General features: G+C 37.6%; 1 pseudogene; it reads left to right on the top strand.

The window, feature by feature from the left end:
- The first annotated feature begins 16507 nt into the window (after positions 1–16507).
- Positions 16508–17984, top strand: LOC100404711 (transcriptional repressor protein YY1 pseudogene; annotated as a pseudogene).
- The last annotated feature ends 1398 nt before the right edge of the window (positions 17985–19382 follow it).

Genomic DNA, 19382 nt, shown 5'->3' with positions numbered 1-19382 from the left:
CAAACAGAAAACGAGTGTGTTTCAAGCTCTATCCTTTAGTGCTCTGAGCACATTTTTGATGTGTTGAAAACTGCAAGGTATTTCTGTATGCTGCTTTTTGACTCATCAGATCACACCACAGATATTTCATGGAGCCTCTTTCCTATTTTTTTCTGGAATGTCATCCAAAGTTGAACAGAAATATTTGAACAAGATGTCTTGATTTTTTTTTTTAAATACATCTGTGTCAGAGAAAAAAGAAAATATACAAACTCCATTTTAACCTTTCTGTTTGATAAACCAAAGCACATTGATAAGCTCCTGCCAAGTAGTTGAGATATATTATAAACGAACATAACTTTTGTTGGACAGTGTGCTAAGCTGAAGAATATAGCCTAAAGATGTCTATAACTAGATAGACACACCATAGGATATGGGGTTCTGGGGAAAACCCATGACTGAAATTGTGAAATGTTTTGGAAAGCAAGAATTCTAAACTATCATCTTCCCAGCAGATCTGATTACTCTTGTGTGTTCTAATTTCACAGCGAACACTGATCCAATTGACATTTGGGAAGAAAGTTTCCCAAACAAATGGTTTGTGGCATTCTTGGAAATATTTCTGGATGATGTATTATGAGAAGGCCTAGTATCATCATAATTCAAGGTTGTATCCACTGAATTTCTTTGACTAAAGGAATCTTAAGTAAGGACGTGAGCTCAGACCTTAATACACACTGCTCTTTGGCACACAGACTGGTAACCACATGACCTTTACTGAAAGTCTTAACATTGGGCAGCTTAATCTAATGCCCAGTTGGATCTAGCAACTTGGTCCTGTTTCTATTCTTCCTGAATGTCCCATAGGACTTATCTGAACACAGAGCTCCCATCCTCTTTGCAAGGGACTTGATGTTTGAGGTCAGCCCAGGAGGTCAAACAAAAAGTCTTCCCAGTCCTTACCTTGTCTCCACACAAAGATGACTATAGAGTGACTGAGGATGGGAAGAAGACAAGGGAATCAGTGTTGTCTTCACTAGTTTCTCTTTGCCTTGCCTTGGCAGCTGTAGAGGCCAGCCTCCACACAGGCTTTCTCTAACATCCACCACTGTGTTTTACGTCAAACACGCCTGTCTTTCCTGTTCTTCTACCCTTCCACTGCCAACTCAGCCACTATCAAGTTTCTTCATTGCTTGGTTATACCAAACTAGGTATCTGTAGGGGTCCATGGAAAGATACGCTTTTTCTATCTTCAAATGAACAAAGTAGACAAACTCTGTGAAAAGAATGGAAGAAATTCAGATTAGGGTAGGAAGAGGTGAGTAAGAAGGCACACACAGCTCTTGCCTCAGCAAACCTGCCAGTTACACTCCCCTAGATGTCTTTTGCTCCTTATTTTAAGTATCCTAATTTTCTGACTCAATTTTCATTCAAAACTAAATTGCTCTCTCATCTGAAGAAGTGGTATAGGCATACTAGTTGGTGTACGTCATTCTTGTATTTCCTTCTAAGTCTTTAAGAAAGACTTATCTAGGTAGTAAATAATACCATTGACAAGAATTGCTCTTTCTCATTTAAAAAAAAAAAAAAAACTTTCACTTTTACTAGGATAGCACTGCGGCTGGGCCTTGAGACTGAAAAAGGGAGGGACTTCCTCTACTCAGGGCAAGTACTTGGAAACCTGGAGGTAAGAGTACTGTAGGCACAGCATACAGTTGAGACAGGAAATCCTCTGGACCCTGTCACCAGCATCATGGTCAAGCTTTGAAGAATTGGGGGACAAGGGCACAGATTCCTCCCTCTACACCTATATGCAGACAAAAAATGACAGTCAGGATCAGAGCTTGAATAACGGACAATGTGTTTTTTTCAAGGACGGGCCCCCTGATTTACAATGGATACCTTGCTGGCCCCTAACTTCAAGCAGTGCACAAGAAGCCCAACCCCAGGGAAGCTGGGCCATGTGGATTTCATCAGTGTCACCGTGGGCAGCAGTATCAGCAACAGCCTCAAACAAGGACTCCTCCATAGGCTGAGACAGATCTTAGGCTTTTCCTTCTCTGCTCAAAGAGTGGCAATTGGTCTCTGCCATAGTTGCTGCTCTTCTTGGGAATCATCAAGCAAAACTCTAGGGTGGAAAAATATGGCATGCCCTTGGTTTCAGGGGACAAGGGCTCAGAGTCATTGAATTTAAATATATAAGTTCCCAAGACTGGGGAAATTAAAAAAAAAAAAATTCAGAATATTGACCTAGTCCTGTTGAGCTGCTATGATAAAATACCTTAAACTGGATAGCCTAACCAAGAAAAATTTATTTCTTACAGTTCTAGAGGCTGGGAAGTTCAAGATCAAGGCACCAGCAGGTTTGGTGTGTGATGAGGGCCTGTTCCTGGTTCATTGACACCGAATTCTCATTGTGTCCTCACATGGTGGAAGGAGCAATCTTCAGGCCTCTTTTAAAAGGGCATTAATCCCACTCACAAGGGTCCTACCCTCATGACCTAATCACCTCACAAAGGCTCTGCCTCCTAATACCATCACCTTGGGGGTAAGGGATTCAACATTTGAATTTAGGAGTAACATACACATTCAGACCATAGCACAGGGTAAAAGGGCTCCGAATCACTGAATCTATATACATATTCTATGCCAAACTGAGGAAGTAAGGAATATTAATTTCATGTCTGTGGATGTTTGGATTGCCCAGCATCCATCTTCTTTCTATCACCACTCTAATTCCTTTTGAGAAATTACTTTTTTCCTATTAGACACAGTCTGGTAGGACAGGAACCAGGGGCCATGCCCTTTCCTACCCATGAAACCAATACAAGACTGCGATTGAGTCTACTACCCTTCTACCCTACTACCACCCTTTCTGTAGTATTCAAATCTGAGTGTAGGATCAATGGGACTGGAAATGAATGGCACCCACTCCATCCTCATGGATGGTTCTGCTGAGGCCTCTAGACAGTCCTGCCTCTTTGCCCTCTGAAACTGCCTTATTTCTTAACATATCCCTAGCATGGTCTTCTAGGCTTCTGGCTATTCTGTGAGCCTCAATATCCTTCCACTAAATTCCCTCTAGCTTCAGTTAGCCACAGTTCATTTCTATGGCTTATAGTCAAAGGCATGGAACTAGTCCACACAGACGTGTATACAACAACTGATGGTTGACAATGTATTTATTCATTTAGTACTCAATTCCCTCCCACAACACTGTGACACTAGTAGAATATTATTCTCATTTGATATGTTTTATTTTAAAAAAAAAGACTGAAAGGGTTTGAACACCCAGAAAGTGAGCCCCAGCTCAAGACTTTCTGTTTCACATCTAGTAACTCTTGACTGCAGTGAGGTGTATCTCTCATCTGTTGCCCATAAAGCAGCAAAGGGAAGACAAGTTAACTGGAAACACCCACGCTCTTTTGCTAGTATTCATGTGACTAATGGGCCTCTTTTAAAATTTCCCTTTTAATGCCTAGGGCAGTAGATGGAAAAACATTCTTTGACATACTGTAGCAATGTCAATGGAGCCAGACCACAACAGAGTGACATATTTACATTTGGAAACATTGAAGGGAATGGCAAATTGGCTCTGATGGCACCTAATTGTTGCCTTTTAAAGAAAAGATACCTAACTCTGACATCTCTGTAGAAAGAAATGACTTCCTCAAAACAAAAATATACATGCTGATTCCCTAAAAGAGTACTGACACTAATCAAGAGGAATCTGAAAATAGGCCATGCATAGGCAGTAAGTATCTGAAGTTACTCTTCTCACTATGGAGGATTCTAGACCTTTTTCTTTATCCATGTAAGGACTAATTTTAAAGCATCATTGAAACTCAATTGATCATTACAAGATTTGTCTAAAGCCAGTAATATTCTTTTGATATTTAAAATCACTGGATAATTTGCCCGAAATCCCATTTCAAATCCTTGTCAATATCTGGTGCAGAAGGAAGATAGTTTAATCTAGAATTGTCACACTGAAAAATCACCCTCAATCCTAGGCCTTCACCCAACGCCAGAACTGAACTATAAAATCAAGAGCTCTGGTCTTGGCATCACTACTTAGACTCCTCTCTCAGAATAACTGTTTCTCATAGACAAATGAGAAAAAACTCAGTTCCTGATATTGCCTGCTTTTCCATCTTACACCATGTCTCAATTTAGAAGAAATAACCCTTCATAAAAATGCTTGAAATATCAGCACTAAAGAAAAAGATATGACAGGAACCAGTATAGAAGCATGCTGAGTTAATGCAGGCTTTAAAATATTTTATTTATATATAAAATGTTCACTTGTCAACACCTATTCTGGCCCTTTTATAATAAAAGACATCAGCTAGATAAAATGTATTTTATAAATCATAGCCATTTCACAACCTGATAGGAAAAATCTAGGGACAATACTTTTCTTTCAAAGGCTCCAAATTATAAAATCAAATTTTCTCCTATGCTTGGGGAAATGTGAAAAAAATTCCTCCTTAATATATGTATCTATATATACAATTGCACTATGTGAACCTATTGGTATCACTCATTCTTTGGTAATATTAACATGTTAACTGACTCCATAGTTTGTTCACAGTTGAGTTGATTCAATATGCTTCTTAATTTTTACCAAATGGATTTATTGAACCAAAACTAAAATTTCTACAGCCCCAAAGTATGTCAAAGTTTCAAACTGACCAGCAAACAAAAGAAAGACAGGAAGTAAAGCAGAAAAGATTAAAATGATTTATATAACCTTCAATGGTCACATAATTATATGGCATTCCAATAAGAATGCATCAAAACTATGAAAAGAGATCTATGAAATCATTCTTTTTATTCTTACATAGATAAAAAGCAGATTGAAAATAGTTTCTAGAGTGATGGTTGCAGAGCATTAAGTTCCATGTTAGGGCTGCAGGTCAAATTTTGATGCCACTCTCTAGCCCTCTCTCTTTTTCAATCACTTTCTCTCTCTCTTTTTAAGAGATGGGTCTCACTATATTGCCCAGGCTGGCCTAAAACTCCTGGGCTAAAGTGATCCTTCTGCCTCAGCCCCCAAGTAGTTGGGATTACAAGCACGTGCCACCACACCCAGTTTTTTGATACCTCTCTTAATTCTGCCTTCCTTCAGTGAGTTTTCTTTTTCTAGTTTGGTGATTTGCTAATACTTTTACTGTTGATTTCTGTATATATGTTACTTTCTGTTGTAGGGCAAGCAAATGGTTAAAATTTTTATAGACAACAATTACTCTTAATATGCAAGTCAAGCATTGTCAAAGCAATTAAAGTGCTTAGAGTATCAAGTGACTAATTTGTAGAATGTTAATATGGGGAACTGGAAAGGCAGGCAGATCACGAGGTCAAGAGATCGAGACCATCCTGGTCAACATAGTGAAATCACGTCTCTACTAAAAATACAAAAACTAGCCTTGCATGGTGGCATCATGCCCCTGTAATCCCAGCTACTCGGGAGGCTGAGACAGAAGAATCGCTTGAGCCCGGGGGGCAGAGGTTGCAGTGAGCCAAGATTGCACCATTGCACTCCAGCCTGGGCAACAGAGCAAGAGTCTGTCTCAAGAACAACAAAAAAGTGATCTTTTTATTTTCTGTTGTTTTCTTCTGAAAGAAAAATTTTGACATTTTTAAAGAATAGGTTTATTTGCAGCTTTCTTATTTTCTCTTTATTAGAAAAAAGTTTTACAAATAACGGAGTACATTAATGTTTTCAGAATGTAAGTGAACCTTGCTTTATTTGAGGGTCAGTGGGGTGAGAAAGAGGTAACATCCACAATTTCCTTGTTTTCTATGACCTTTCCATAACTCTCTGTTGTCTGCATATCTGACAGGCTCTATCTGAACGTCTAAGATGGTGAAGTAGATCAAATTTCTTTTTTCCTTTCCCCAGGTTAATGACATTCTCTGTGAAGGCTGAGTGATTACTAAAAAATTGGAAACTGGAGACAAGGAACCAGAAAGCTGAATCTCGGGAATAATATCCTCCATTTATCTGAAGACAGTATTGTGAAAATTCCCAAGTTATTCATCTGTATAAATAACATTGCCACCCACCTGACATTTTCTCAGAGGCAGGCCTCTGATAACCTCTCTCTGGTTTCTACTGAAAAGGAGAACGTTGAGTCTCATAGAACGTCACCTCGCGGTGTTGTATATTCTGTTTATTACAAAATGCCCATTGCTTAAATGATAAAAAAAAAGTTTATGATCCTTTGGGGTGTCTTTTTTTTTTTTTTTACCACTTCTCTAAACATTCTATTTCCTAGATTCATCACCCACCATTTATTCACCAGGCTTGGCTCCAAATACATTTTGACATTGTTTCTAGTTATTAAGTTACCCTAAATAATACGTGATATTGAAATTATTGATTTTGAGGGGCATTCTATTTTAACTTGAAGTTGAATACTTAGCTAGGTGAACACTAAAAAGCAATCAAAGTCTAGATTAATATGACATGTGAAATAGTGTTCACTACAGGGTTCACTACAAGCACTGTGCCAAGATTATATTTCTGTCTTCCCAGGTTTAAAGTCATGACATTCAAAGGAGAAGGATGAAGTGAGCTAAACATTCAGTCAAATGAATGATCTTTCTTACAAATCATTAATTATAAGAAATCATACCATATTTGCATTTGCTTCTGATTGGACCACTATTCTCTAGCGATATTTTTGCTCTATTTGTTTTGCTTTATTCTTTTCTGGGTCTTACACTTGGCTTGATTGGGGGAAAGGAAAATTAAAAACTCATATACCTACTTTATCCATAAAAGTCACCTTTTCTGTCAAGGCTTCTTGGCTTCCCAAGATGACATAAGCAATCTCTAAGTTCCCATAGCATACATTTTGTCTGTAGCTCTAGATTAGTAAAAGAGACTGGAAACAGAATCCTTATTCTACTGCATTAAAATAATACATGTAGGGCTATTCCTACTGAAGTAGACTATGAATTCCTTAAAGAGAAATAAATCATATTATCTTTTCATGCCCGGCTTCTAGCCTACTGCCCAACACACAGTAAATGTTCACTACATCTGTTATAAGAATAAATGAATGTGGTCTGTAAACACACACGTCTCCAACAAATATTAGTGTTCATTCATCTCTTATCCTCCCATCTTCAACCTCCTTTAATCTAGGTTGATTTGGCAACATCTAAAGTTAAAGAACAATGTAAGTTTTAAACTATCTTCTTAAAAATTCCAGAGAAGTACATTACTCTCTGACCTTGAAAATAATACCAGAACCATCACAAAAATGTTGGTACTCTTCTTTTTATCCTCCATTGACAAGCATCTCATCTTCAAAACACATTTTATTAAAAACTGGAAGACAGAGAGCATCAGAAAGGCTTAAATTTTTCTAAATTACTTTCTTTTGCATTTAAAGCTCATTAAATTCTATAAATATGTAGTATACATAATGATATAAAATATATAAATCTAGAGACACAGACTATATAAATATAGAGATATCAAGTGACTTCAATGCAAGGCAAATGGGATTGATTGCTGCTTTGCCATAATCAGATTTCTCTCAAAGTAACTTGTGATTACAAGTCTGAGGCACTTTTCAAAGTCTGTCTGATTTCATGTTATCACAACATTTCCTGTTATGGCAGAATATTTAGAATAATAGCCACAAAACCTATAATGCATAGACTTTGAAAATGTCATCACATTTATTGGAAGTGCTTTGGTTTTATTTAATTCCAAGCTGTGTGTCAGTTAGAAGATGAGATCTTTTGAGCTACTATCAATCATTTTGGCTGAAGTCTGTTTGATAACAGCAGTCATCATAACCCTGGCCACCCACATCTTTTAAAAAGGGCTCCTTTTAGCTGAAACCTCATCTTAACAATGAGGGTTTTCCCGACTCCCTGGGATTCAGCTCACCACATTTTCCCTAACACCTCTCTGAATCCTCTCTAAACAGAATATGTGCTGTGCTTTGTTAAAATTGTTGTTTTCCTTGTTCGTTTTGTTTTATCTTCCTCACATGCCCCTAGAAGGCATGACTGTGTGTTTATAGCCCAGCACCACAATACGGCAGACATCAAATACATTTTTGCAAAACAAATAAAGGTGTTTTCATATGGAACTCTTTAAAGACAATTATAAAATGTTTCTTATAAGAACGGTCCAAAATGATTGCTTTGGGCCCAAATCCTTTGCCTCAAATTGAACAATTGTTTTTATTAATAATTTTATTTTCTGGCAATTCAAAGCATGGATTCCAGAAAGCTGGGGAGATGGCAAGATTTAAGAAGCCACCATTGCCTAGTGCTGGCATACAGGCATGTCTGGAGTTGTCTGATAAATGAGTAGAACAGACCTGATGAAGGCTTATTTCCATGAAACTGAGGTTACTCTGCGGGCAAGAAAAAATAATCTCAAGAGAAAAAGAAACTAGACATTTAACTTTGCCTCCTTGAAATGTATTTCTTTTAAGAAAATGAGTGTAACAAAGCGAAGCACATACTCATGGTTTGGAGAAGGTTCGGTCAAACGTTATTTATTGCATACCAATGATGTTCTAGGTATTGTGCTGGACATGGATTTGTTGTTGTTAAAGTGACTTCGTCTATACTCCCAGATGTAATGGCCTGGAAAATCCTAGCCAAAGTGAAATTTAAAATGGCTGCTCACAACAGCAAACTATAAAAATAAAATTGAAGTTAGAAAATATGACTGATAAACATAAAAAGAAACACAAATTTAAACAATATATATCAAGTATTTTCACCCAATTGAAAAAGAATTTAACAATTATACCAAGTGTTGACAGATAAAGAAAACGAATGTACTCTCATATATGTTTGAAGTATAAATAAGTGCAACAATTTAAAGCACCTTGAGTGCTTTCACACACACTCTCCAACCCAGAAATTCTATTTTCCTTCTCTGTTATTGAGAAATACATACATATAACATATGTGTGAAAGCACCAATAGAAGGCTTTGATTTGCAGCAAATATTTACAGTAACAACCAGGAGGATTCTGGGAAGATGGTGGAGTAGGAAGCAACAGCAATCTGTGTGTGTTCCCACCTGAACAACATTTGCTCTGGCAGAACCAATCTGATTTAACTCTTTTGGAACTCTGGATTCTATTGTAGCCTTGCAACTGCAAGGAAAACGCTTCAGTGGTAAATTGCAGTTAATTTCAGTCTATTTCAGTTCTTATCAGGGTAGCCACTACCCATATTGCATCCTCAGCCCTGTGACAGGAAGCTATGCACATGTTTCTGGAGCATCCTGGGCATACCTTGTGGAAGTCAGGGTAGAAAAAAATGAATCCTGTTCTCCAAATATTGTGTATCTTTACTCTGATTGCTGCTACTTCTGATCATAAATGTACAAAGAGGTTTGCAGCCATTGTTGTTTTACCTCCTTCATTGTTGCAACCCCCTCATGCTAGGGCTAAAATGACTTCCAGAAGATTTAAAGGGCTGACGTTCTTTCTTCCCTCCTTCTTTTATTTTATTTTTTTTCCACTTTTTGGAGCTAGACATTAAAGACTAGGTTATTCAAAAGCAACTACATACATGGGGATAATTAGAAGGTGACTGGGAATAGGCGCAAATTCAAAAAATACTTGAGAAGACATTATATCTCACAAAGATCTATGACATAGACACAAGTTACAATAATCAAAAAAATAAAAAATAAAAAACAGTAAACAAAACCCAACAAACCCTGGAAAAGATGGAGAATCTGATTTCAAGAGTTACCACATTATTATATTCAAATGTTCTGTTTTCAACAGAAAACCATAAGGCATGCCCCCTGACCAAAAAATAATAATAATAGGAAAAAAGTAAATCAACAGATACTGTCCCTGAGAAAGATCTAATGGCAGTTGCATAAACAAAGACTTTAAGCCAATTGTTTTAAATATGCTCAAAGAACTAAAGGAAGGTGTGGAGAGAGAAAAGTCAATGATGTATGAACAAAATGGAAAATCAATAAAGAGTTAAAAAATGTAGAAAGAAGCCAAAACGGAATGCTGGACCTGAAAAATACAACTGAAATATTCACTAGAGTGATTCCAAGGCAGATTCAAGCAGGCTGAAGAAAGAATCGGTGAACTCGACTAGCCTGGCCAACATGATGAAACCCATCCCTACTAAAAATACAAAAAAATTTGCTGGGCATGGTGGCACATGCCTGTAATCCCAGCTGCTCAGAAGGCTGAGGTAGAAGAATCACTTGTACCTGGGAGGCAGAGGTTGCAGTGAGCTGAGATTACACCATTGCACTCCAGCCTGGTCAACAAGAGCAAAACTCTATCTCAAAAAAAAAAAAAAATCAGTCAACTTAAAGAAAAGACAGCTGAAATAATTGAGTCTGAGAAACAGAAGAAAAAAAAAGATTGAAGAAAAGTGAAAGAGCCTAAGGAACCTGTGGGACACCACAAAGTATACCAGTTTACGTATTTTGGGAGTCCCACACAGAGAAAACAGGGAGAAAGGGACAAAGATAATAGTTAACAAAATAATGTATGAAAACCTCCCAAGTTTGGTGAAATGCATAAATATAAATGTCCAAAAAGCCCAGCAAACCCTACATAAGATGAACTCAGAGGCCTACACCAAGGCACATTTCAATCAAACTTTCAAAAGCAAAGTCAAAGAGAAAAACTTGAAAGCAGCAAAAGAGATATGACTTGTCACATACAAGGAATCCTCTATAAGATTATAAGCAGATTTCTCATCAGAAACTTTGAAGTCCAGAAGATAATGGATAGATATATTCAAAATGCTAAATTAACAACAAGAAAAACTGTCCAACCGAAATCCTATATTTGACAAAACTGCTCTTCAAAAATAAAGAAGAAATTAAGACATTCCCAGATTAACAAAAGTTGACAAAGTTTGTTCCCACTGGATTTGCCTTGCAAAAAATGCTTGGGAGTCCAGCAAGGTGAAATAAAATGACACCGGACAGTAACTCAAAGCTATATAAAAAAATAAAGATCTCAATAAAGGTAAATACATGGGCAATTATAAAATCTAGCATTATTGTAACAATGGTTTGTTACTGAACTTTTTGTTTTCCACATTATTTAAGATACTAATACATTTTGAAAAATAATAATTAGGCTGGGTGTGGTGGCTCATGCCTGTAATCCCAGCACTTTGGGAGGCTGAGGCAGGCAGATCATCAGGTCAGGAGTTCGAGACCAGCCTGGCCAAGATGGTGAAACCCCATCTCCACTAAAAATAAAAAATTGCCAGGGCATGGTAGCTCATGTCTGTATTCCCAGCTACTCAGGAGGCTGAGGCAGGAGAATCACTTGAACCGAGGAGGTGGAGGTTGCAGTAAGCCAAGATCTCACCATTGCACTCCAGTCTGGGCAGCAAGAGTGAAACTCCCATCTCAAAAATAATAATAAGTAATAGTAATAATAATCAATCTAAAAGCTAATATTATTGTAATATTGGTTTGTAATCCCACATTTTTCTATTTACTTAAGACACTAATGCATTTAAGAAAATTATTAGTTTATATTTTGGGGCATATACATAAAAACATGTAATTTTGTGACATTAGGCACCTAAAGGGGTGGGGATGAACCTGTTAAAGGAGCGGTCTTTGTATCTGATTGGAATTAAGCTGGTTATAAATTCAAGTTAGACTGTGATAACCTTGGAATGTTAAATGTCGTCTCCACAATAACCACAAAGAATATGCCTATAGAATATATATAAAAAGAAAAAAGAAATGTTTTACTACAAAAGAAATTCAACACAGAAGAAAACAGTAATGCAGGAAATGAGGAAGAAAATAGCTGTTAGACATTTAGAAAACAAATAGGAAAATGACAGAAGTAAAACCTTATATTTAGCAATTACTTTAAATGTAAATGAATTAAACTCTCCAATCAAAAGCAGATTGGCAGGATAAATTTAAAAATATGATCTAACTGCATGTTTTCTACAAGAGATTTGCTTTAGATTCAAAAACACAAATAGATTGAAAATGAAATGTGGTTAATGCAAAAATTAACCAGGCGTGGTGACGTGCACCTGTAATCCCAGCTACTTGTGAGGCTGAGGCAGGAGAATGGCTTGAACCCAGGAGGAGGCGACTGCAGTGAGCTGAGATCACGCCATTGCACTCCAGCATGGGGGGCAGGGCAAGACTCCATCCCAAAAAAAGAAAGAAAAGAAAATACTTAGAGATGAATGAAAATGAAAGCCCAACATAGCAAAATATGGAATGCTGTAAAACAGTGCTAAATAAAGGGGAAATTTATAGGTATAAACACTTAAAAACAAGAAGGATCTCAAATCAACTACCTAAAGTTACAGCTTAAGTAAATAGAAAGAGAAACTACCTAAACCCAGAGTTGGCAGAAAAAAAATTAATAAGAACAAGACAGAAATAAACAAAATAAAGAAGTGCAATAGAGGAAATCAATAAAACCGAAATTTGGTTTGTTTAAAAATATAAACAAAATTGACAAAACTTAGATAGACTAAGGGAAAAAAACACAGACTTAAATTACTAAAGTCAGAAATGAAAGTGGGAATACTGCTGATTGTATAGAAATAAAAATGATTGTGAGAGAGTACTATAAACAATTGTACAGTACCAATTTAGATTAAATGGGGAAATTGCTAGAAACACAAAACCTACCAAGACTCAATTATGAAAAAAATAGGAAATCTGGCTAGACCTATAACTAGAAAGATACTGAGTCAGTAATTTAAAATGTTCCAACAAAGTAAAGCCCTGGACCTGATGGGCTCACTGGTAAATTCCAGCAAACATTTAAAAAAGAACTAACATCAATCTTTCTCAAATTTTTCAAAAAAAAAATTGAAAAGATGAGAACACTTTCTAGTACATTTTATGAGGCAAGCATTACCCAGATACCAAAGCCAAAGGAAGACACTACCAGGAAAAAAAATAACAAATCAATATGCCTTATGAACATTCATGCAAAAATGCTCAATAAAATACTAGAAAATGAATTCAGAGCCATATTATAATAGTTATACAGAATGACCTAAATGGAATTTATTCCTGAAATGCAAGGATAATTCAATATACAAAAATCAACATAACATGTCACATTAACAGAATGAAGGGGAGAAAATACATAATAACCTTAATTGATGCAGAAAATGCATTTCACAAAATTTAACACTTTTTCATAATAAAAACATTTAACAAAATAGGTATAGAAGGAAACTACCTCAACATAACACAAATCATATATGAAAAACCCACAGTAAACATCATGCCCAATGGTAAGAAACTGAAAGATTATCTTTTGACAAGAAAAAGTAAACAAATAGAATCCAAATGGAAAGGGAAGAACTAAAATTATCTGTTTGCAGATATGATCATCTATGTAGAATACCCTGAAGATTTCACATTAAAATATTAGCCCTAATAAGTGAATTCAGCAATTTGATAAGATACAAAGCCAACACAAAATAATCAGTTACATTTCTATACACTAACAATGAACAATCAGAAAAGAAAATTATGAAAACAATTTGTTAATAAATGGAAACATATCCCATGTTCATAGATTAAAAGTCATCCATGAAGCATAAGATCTAAAACTAAAATTCTCAGAAGAAACCATAGAGGGAAAAGCCTAACAACATTTTATTTGTCAATGACTTCATTGGCTGTCAAACCCAAGGCACAGAAAGCAAAAGAAAAACATGGACTCCTTTTTTGTTGTTGTTTTAATTTTTTCCCCATAGGTTATTGGGGAACAGGTGATATTTGGTTACATGAGCAAGTAATATTCCACATTTTTGCAATTGTGAATTGTGCTGCTATAAACACGTGTGCAAATATCTTTTTCATACAATGACTTCTTTAGTGGTGATTTGTGAGATTTTGGTGCACTCGTCACCCAAGCACTACACACTGCATCCAATTTGTAGTCTTTTATCCCTCACCCCCTTCCCACCCTTTGGACTGAGTTCCCAAAGTCCATTGTGTCATTCTCATGCCTTTGAATCCTCATAGCTTAGCTTCCTCTCATGAGTGAGAGTTTTCCATTCCTGAGTTACTTCACTAAGAATAATAGTCTCCAATCTCATTCAGGTAGCTGTGAATGCCATTAATTCATTCTTTTTTAATGGCTGAGTAGTATTCTGCTGCATATATATATATATATATATATATATATATATATATATATAATAGTTTCTTTGTCCATTCAATGATGGGCATTTGGGTTGCTTCCATGTTTTTGCAATTGCGAATGGTGCTGCTATAAACACATGTGTGCAAGTGTCTTTTTCATATAATGACTTCTTTTCCTCTGGTAGATACCCAGTACTGAGATTGCTGGATCAAATAGTAGTTCTACTTTTTGTTCTTCAAGGATTCTCCTCACTGTTTTCTATAGTGGTTGTACTAGAGAATGCCTAAAATACAACAACAACAACAAAACAGCCTAAATCAAAAATGAACAAAGGACTTGAACAGGCATTTCTCCATTGGTGATATACAGATGACCAAGAAGCACAGGAAAGATATTCAACCTCACGAATTATTAGGAAAATTCAGATCAAGGCTACCATATCACCCATTAGAAAAAGGTTACTATTTAAAACTCAGAACATAAGTGTTGGCAAGGATGTGGAGAAATTGGAACCCTGGTGTACTGTTGGTGAGAATGTAAGTGGTACAATCACTGTGGAAAACAGTATGATAATCCCACAAAAAGTTATAAATAGAATTTAAATATCATCCAGCAAGTCCAATTCTGAGTAGAGGCATACTTCAGAGATAGTGTGGATTTGGTTTTAGATCACTACAATAAAATAAATATCACAATAAAGCAAGTCCAACAATTTTTTTGGTTTCTCATTGTATATAAAAGTTATGTTTATACTGTACTGTAGTCTATTAAGCATGCAATACTATCATGTCTTTTAAGAAAGTACATAGCTTAGTTAAAAATATTTTATTCTTAAAATATGCTAACAATCATCTAAGCCTTCAGCAAATTGTCATCTTTTTGCTGGTGGAGGGTCTTGCCTCAATGTTGATGGCTGCTGACTGATCAGGGTGGTGATTGCTGAAAGCTGGGGTGGCTGTGGCAATTTCTGTCTGTTTGGTAATTTGTTTGTTTGAGATGGAGTCTTGCTATGTTGCCCAGGCTGGAGTACAGTGGTATGATCTCAGCTCAGCGCAACCTCTGCCTCCTGGGTTCAAGAGATTTTCCTGCCTCAGCCTCCTGAGTAGCTGGGATTACAGGCACGCAGCTAATTTTTGTATTTTTAGTAGAGAAAATACATATTGGTCAGGCTGGTCTCGAACTTTGCCTCATGATTTGTCCACCTTACCTTCCCAAAGTGCTAGGTTTACAGGCTTGAGCCACTGCACCTGGCCGGCAATTTCTTAAAACAAGACAACAACAAAGTTTGCACATTAATTGACTCTTTCATTAAAGATTTCTGTGTAGCATGTCATGCTGTTTGATAGCATTTAACCTGCAACAGAACTTCTTTCAAAATTGAAGTCGGTCTTCTCAAACCCTCTTACTACTTTATCAATAAAGTGTATGAATACTCTAAATCCTTTGTTGTCATTTTAACATTGTTCCCACCATCTTAACCAGGAATAAATTCCATCTCAAGAAACTACTTTCTTTGTTGATCAATAAGAAGCAACTCCTCATCCATTCAAGTCTGATCATGAGATTGCAGCAACTCAATTGTATCTTTAGGCTCCACTTCTAATTCTACTTTTCTTGGTGTTTCTACCACATCAGTTGTTACTTCCCCACTGAATTTTGGACCTGTCAAAGTCATTTATAAGGGTTAAAATCAACTTCTTCCAAATTCCTGCCAATGTTGATATATTTATTGACTTCCCCCATGAATCATGAATGTTTTTAATGGCATCTAAAATGACAACTTTCTTCCAGAAGGTTTTCAATTTCCTTTGCCCAGACCTATGAGAGGATTCATTATCTATGACAACTATGGTCTTATAAAATGTATTACTTCAGTAATAAGACTTGAAAGTCAAAATTACTCTTTGATCCATGGGATAAACATGGATATTGTGCTGGTAGGCATGAAAACATTAATCTCCTTGTACATCTCCATCAGAGCCCTAGGGTGACTAGGTGCATTGTCAGTCTATGAGCAGTAATGTTTTGAAAGGAATGATGTTTTGTTTTGTTTTGTTTTTTTTTCCTGATCAGTAGGTCTCAACAGTGGACTTAAAATATTCAGTAAATCATGCTATAAACAGATGTATTGTCATCTAGGCTTTGTCATTTCATTTACAGAGTGCAGGCAGAGTAGATTTAGCATCATTCTGAAGGGCCTTAAAATTTTGAAATGGTAAATGAGCATTGACTTCAACTTGGCCACTCACTGCATTAACCTATAATGAGAATCAGGTTATCTGTTGAAGCTGTGAAGCTAGCCATGTATCTCCCCTCTTTAGCTATAAAAGTCCTAAATGTCATCTTCTTCTAATAGAATACTCTTTTGTCTCCATTAAAAACATATTGTTGCTCCCTCTGCCTTCCTTCCCCACGGCCGGCCGCCTCCTTGCCCACCCCTCAGCAGCCGAGGAGCCGAGGCTGTGGCAGCAGAGCTCTCAGCCATGGCCTCGGGTGACACCCTCTACATCGCCACAGATGGCTCAGAGATGCCGGCCGAGATCATGGAGCTGCACGAGATCGAGGTGGAGACCATCCCAGTGGAGACCATGGAGACCACGGTGGTGGGTGAGGAGGAGAAGGAGAACGATGACTACAAGGACAGTGGTGGCAGCAACCACGGGCAAGCTGTGCACCACCACCACCACCATCACCACCACCACCACCCACCCATGATCACGCTGCAGCCTCTGGTCACTGACTACCCGACCCAAGTGCACCACCACCAGGAGGTGATCCTGGTGCAGACGCACGAGGAGGTGGTGGGCAGCGATGACTTGGACTGGCTGCGCACCGAGGACGTCTTCAAGGACCAGATCCTCATCCTGGTGCCCGCCCCGGCCGGCAGCAACAACGACTACATCGAGCAGACGCTGGTCACTGTGGCAGCGGCTGGCAAGAGCAGCAACGGCGGCTAGTCCTCATCAGGCGGTGGCAGCGTGAAGAAGGGCGGCGGCAAAAAGAGTGGCAAGAAGAGTTACCTGAGCGGCGGGGCTGGCGCGGCAGGTGGTGGTGGCTCCGACCCAGGCAACAAGAAGTGAGAGCAGAAGCAGGTGCAGATCAAGACCCTGGAGGGCGAGTTCTCGGTCACCATGTGGTCCTCAGATGAAAAAAAAGATATTGACCACGAGACAGTGGTTGAAGAACAGATCATTGGTGAGAACTCACCTCCTGATTATTCAGAATATATGACAGGAAAAAAACTTCCTCCTGGAGGAATACCTGGCATTGCCCTCTCAGATCCCAAACAACTGGCAGAATTTGCTAGAATGAAGCCAAGAAAAATTAAAGAAGACGATGCTCCTAGAACAATAGCTTGCCCTCATAAAGGCTGCACAAAGACGTTCAGGGATAACTCGGCCATGAGAAGACATCTGCACACCCACAGTCCCACAGTCCACGTCTGTGCAGAATGTGGCAAAGCTTTTGTTGAGAGTTCAAAACTAAAATGACACCAACTGGTTCATACTGGAGAGAAGCTCTTTCAGTGCACGTTCGAAGGCTGTGGGAAACGCTTTTCACTGGACTTCAATTTGAGTGCACATGTGCAAATCCATACCGGAGACAGGCCCTATGTCTGCCCCTTCGATGGTTGTAGTAAGAAGTTTGCTCAGTCAACTAACCTGAAATCTCACATCTTAACACGTGCTAAGCCCAAAAACAACCAGTGAAAAGAAGAAAGAAGACCCTCCTCGACCACGGGAAGCATCTTCCAGGAGTGTGATTGGGAATAAATATGCCTCTCCTTTGCATATTATTTCTAGGAAGAATTTTAAAAATGAATCCTACACACCTAAGGGACATGTTTTGATAAAGTAGTAAAAATTAAAAAAAAAAAAACTTTACTTAGATGACATTGCTAAGATGTTCTATCTTGCTCTGTAATCCCGTTTCAAAAACACGGTGTTTTTGTAAGTGTGGTCCCAACAGGAGGACAATTCGTGAACTTTGCATCAAAAGACAATTCTTTATACAACAGTGCTAAAAATGGGACTTCTTCTTACATTCTTATAAATATGAAGCTCACCGGTTGCTTACAATTTTTTTAATTTTGTATTTTCCAAGTGTGCATATTGTACAGTTTTGGGGGGATATGCTTAGTAATGCTATGTGTGATTTTTCCGGAGGTTGATAACTTTGCTTGCAGTAGATTTTCTTTAAAAGTATGGGCAGTAACATGCATATTTCAAAATTATTTTCCTGTAAAAAAAAAAGTTATATAGGTTTTGTTTGCTATCTTAATTTTGGTTGTATTCTTTGATGTTAAAAGCATTTTGTTTAATTGTATCGTATAGCTGTATTGAATCATGTAGTATCAAATATTAGCTGTGATTTAATAGTGTTAATCAAATTTAAACCCATTTTAGTCACTTTTTTTTTCCAAAAAATACTGCCAGATGCTGATGTTCAGTGTAACTTCTTTGCCTGTTCAGTTACAGAAAGTGGTGCTCAGTTGTATAATGTATTGTACCTTTTAACACCTGATGTGTACATCCCATGTAACAGAAAGGGCATGGGATACAATAAAACAGCGATCCTAAAGCGAGAATATGGCAGAACAAGATCTGTAAGCACAGTCTTATTTTCTTTTGTTGTCCAGAATACTTCTAATTCTTGAGCCTCCCAGAAATTGGAAGCTAAATAAAGCAACTCAAGTTTCCTTTAAAAAAAAAAAAACTTATTGTTTAGTGTAGCCACTTTCATAAATGATTTGGCTAGATCTGGACAACTTGCTGCTTCTACTTAGCACTTGCTGCTTCACCTTGCACCTTTATGTTCTAGAGATGGTTACTTTCTTAAATCTCATGAACCAAGCTCTGCTCACTTCCAACTTTTCTTTGGCAGCCTCCTCACCTGTCTCAGCCTTCAAAGAATTGAAGAAAAATAGCGTCTTGTTCTGGAATAGGCTTTGGCTTAAGGGAATGTTGTGGCTGCTTTGATCTTCTATCAGACCACTCAGACTTTCTCCATATTAACAAAAAGGCTGTTTCACTTTTTATCATTTGTGTGTTCACTGGAGGAGCACTTCGAATTTTCTTCAAGAACTTTTCTTTGCATTCACAACCTGGCTAATAGCTTTTTGAAACAAGAGTCCTAGCTTTTGTCCTATATTGGCTTTTGACATGTCTTACTCACTAAGCTTAGTCTTTTCTGGCTTTTGCTTTAAAGTGACAGATATGTGACCCTTTCTTCTACCTGAACATGTAGGCCATTGTAGGGTTATTC

Source organism: Callithrix jacchus, chromosome 2 (genome assembly GCF_049354715.1).
Source record: "Callithrix jacchus isolate 240 chromosome 2, calJac240_pri, whole genome shotgun sequence".
Classification (NCBI taxonomy): domain Eukaryota; kingdom Metazoa; phylum Chordata; class Mammalia; order Primates; family Cebidae; genus Callithrix; species Callithrix jacchus.
This window is presented reverse-complemented; position numbering and strand designations above follow the sequence as displayed.